This window comes from Nestor notabilis, unplaced genomic scaffold (assembly GCF_000696875.1).
Source record: "Nestor notabilis isolate BGI_N333 unplaced genomic scaffold, ASM69687v1 scaffold1591, whole genome shotgun sequence".
Classification (NCBI taxonomy): Eukaryota; Metazoa; Chordata; class Aves; order Psittaciformes; family Psittacidae; genus Nestor; species Nestor notabilis.
In genome coordinates, this window is record NW_009915957.1 from 750 (window position 1) to 4,284 (window position 3,535).

Genomic DNA, 3,535 nt, shown 5'->3' on the forward strand with positions numbered 1-3,535 from the left:
TGGAGGGGGCACTGAATCCACCCCAGCTTTCCCAGTCAGTTGCCAGCACCTGTAATAAGTGCTTGGAGCAAAGCAGAGCTATTTCAGCTGCTCCAGCCTGTGAGTCGGGTTTATTTGGAGCTTTGCTCAGATGCCTCTATACAAACGCCCGTAGTCTGAGAAATAAACAAGAAGAATTAAAGACAGGGGAAGTTCAGGTTAGATATAAGGAAGAAGTTCTTTACAGTGAGGCTGGTGAGGCACTGGAATGGGTTGCCCAGAGAAGTAAATGCTCCAACCCTGCCGGTGTTCAAGGCCAGGCTGGACATGGTTTAGTTGGCAACATGGTTTAGTGCGAGGTGTCCTTGGTCATAGCAAGGGGATTGGAACTAGGTGATCTTAAGGTCCTTTCCAACCCAAACCATTCTATGATTCTATATAACCCGAATTTCCCCTGTTTAAACCCATTATCCCTTGTGCTGTTGCAACAGTCCCTGATGAAAAGTCCCTCCCCAGCATCCTTGTACACCCCCTTCAGATATTGGAAGGCTGCTCAGAGGTCTCCAGGATATGCAGCAAGGCACCTCACAGTTATCCAAGATGGACAAGCTCAGCTATCCCAGTGACACTGTCACCAGTGTCTTATGACCATCTCTTCATTTCTTTATGATCTTTACTTCTCTTGCTCCCATCACAGTTTCATTACACTGCAGGATTTTGCACCAGCAATAGTTTTTATTATATCAACTTACTAAATTTATTTCTATTTTAAGAGTACAAAAATGCAATGTTGAAGAAACCTTCACAAATTAATTCCAACAGAGATTTTGTGTATACCAGTGATTCGAAATTATTTTATTGTGCACTGTTACGTTATCTAGTTAATAGTCCCCATCTTAATGGCTGTGAAAAGGTATTAAATTCAAATTACTTGGCAAATAAGAGTTTACATTTAAAAACACTTTCTGTATAAATCCTGTATGTAAAAAAGTTCTGACAATTACTGATTGGCTAATTAATATGTCACCTGCCAGTGGATTGTCTGATAATAGATTTATATGAAGTATCTGTATAAAGTGTTTTTAAATAAGTGCATCATCGATGAATTTCATACGAAGAAAATGCATTGTCTACATTTGGGTTTTATTCAGTGGTTTATTGCTGTTACTGACTACAGCTCAGAAATGAGGCCTAGTTGAGCCTCCTTCCTTGCCACTAACTGCTGAAAAATGGGTAGAAATAAAGCAGTGATCCATACAGCGCAGAGGTTCCCTACAGCCTTGTGCAATATGCAGAGAAGAATTTGCACTTCATCCGCCGGTACGTGTATGACTGTATAATTGTGTGGACTACACAACTGTATTTTAAAACTTTTTCCAGTGTTATGCTAAAAGTCGTTAGTTGGAGGAAGAAAGAAAGATTGTACTGTAAGGCACCATTTATCATTTCATAGCTGGACCCAGCTATCAATGACCAACTCTGAAAGTATTTTGGACATGACATGGTAGAGAAAGGATGGTAGTGTTCACTTCTGAAATTATGACAGTACAGGAGAAGGTAATCAGCCTTTTTATCTGTTCTTGCTTAGTAGGTATAGGCTATTTTCCACTTCATTTAAACTCTTGTTAGATATGATCCCAGCCTTCATTCATCAGACTGGTAAATCCTCACTAATTATACATTTTAAGATACATTTTGTTTTCTCACAAGTTCTGTTAATTGCAGTTTAGTTCAACAGTTATTTCTTCTTGGCAAATGGAAGTAGGTGTACTCCTAATACCAGTCAGTCACTTTCTCAGATTATCTGAAGAAATGCTTGTGTTTTACCTTGTTGGCTTTATTTGATGTATGTGTGTAGCATAAGCATAAAGACATCACACTTCATTAGATTTTCTCATCAGTCATCTTGAAAATATTAAGCAAAAGGGACAAGTGACTGACTGGAGTTCTGCTTCAGAGAGGTGATGATGGTAATTAGAAGAGTTATCCCAACTGCTTGCAAGGTTCTTTCCACAGCACATTTTAGGCTGTTTTTCTGCCTGTCGTCCATTTTATTTTTCTTGAAGACTTTTTACAGCCAAGTTTGTGATGTGATTCAAGGTCTTTTAATAACCTTAGACACAGGGCTTTTGTTTCCTTTTACATCAACATTAACTGAAGGTGTAACAATTGTCCACAGACAGGTGGGATGGATCTGGCAAAAGACCATTCTGCCAGTTTCTGGCTACCCTGAAAGCCTAAAGCTTGACAAGAGAGAGCAAAAGACAGAACTCATTAAAAAGGTTACTTTAGATTTGGCACAAAAAGGGAAATGCCTCTGGAATTCTTTTTGTCCGCAGTGTTTCGTTAGCTTTCCTCGCTCAAGGGAGAAAAAGCCACTGTATCTGAAAGCTTTCCCTTCAGCTGGCTGCTAGCCATTAATCCTTTTGTGTTTGCCAGCTCAATAGTGCACACCACTTGTTCTGGTTTTCACTCCTTTCCCAGTTTTTCCTTCCTCTAAGACCCAACTGCCTTTTTTGTCCAATTCTATATCTTTTGTCAGGGTGGAGATCATCAGCATTTGGGGGGAATTTAGGTCAGATAAAGGTGAAGTTTTCTTGTACCCTGTGAACATACTTTCTCTTTTGTTTTTTGTGTTTTGGTTTGGGGTTTTTTTGTATGTGTGAAATGCTGCATTTGATGTGTATCACTTCTTGAAATTTAACATCTCTTTAGGTAAAAGGGGAAAAAATTAATCGTCTTTCATTTGAAGTACTTGTTTTATAATCTTCTGCAGTCACTAGCAGTTGGCATTTCTTGCTTTCTGACACTCCATGTGTTGTTAACACAAAATTCACATACTGGTTTAAGATGTAATTTACTAAGTAAGTTCTAAAGAAGACCAATTTCATTTTCACTGGGAAGACTCCAGTAGTAACAGGCAGAAAGTGATGACCTTTCAGGCAGTCAGTGTTCTTCTTGTCAGCATTTTCAACTTTTCAGCTGTTAGAATGGTTAAAAGACAGGTTTTGTTGTTTTTTTCCTTTGAAAAACAGGTGCTGCTTTCATGTTCCCATGTATTCCATAAAGCGAGTACACTTTAATATAACTGTTTCAGCACATAATACATGACTTATTTAAACTGCTTAAGTGAATATCTTAATGACTTAAATGCAGTCATCTTAAAAAGTAATTTTGATTCCAGATTTTCATGGTTAGAAATACAATTTTCTGCTATTTCATGATGTTGTTATTATGCCATGTTATTACCTTTTTTAAAACCATATGGGAAAACACTGTCTGTGACTAAGCTATACATCTGTATACTAAGCAGGAATAGTTTAATTCATGAAATTTCATACAAATACATGGAGATTTACAATATTCTCCTAATGCTTTATAAAAATACGCCTCTTGTAGAGTGTTCATGGATTGATGAATCAACTGTTCTCACATTCTGTAACCTATCCTGTTTATATATATTGTAAGTGATTGCACTTATTTTAACAGGCGTGTCTGAAAGCCTTTGAAAAATTCACAGGTAAAAAGTCTTGTCCTTCTCTTGTGTAGGGGAGAG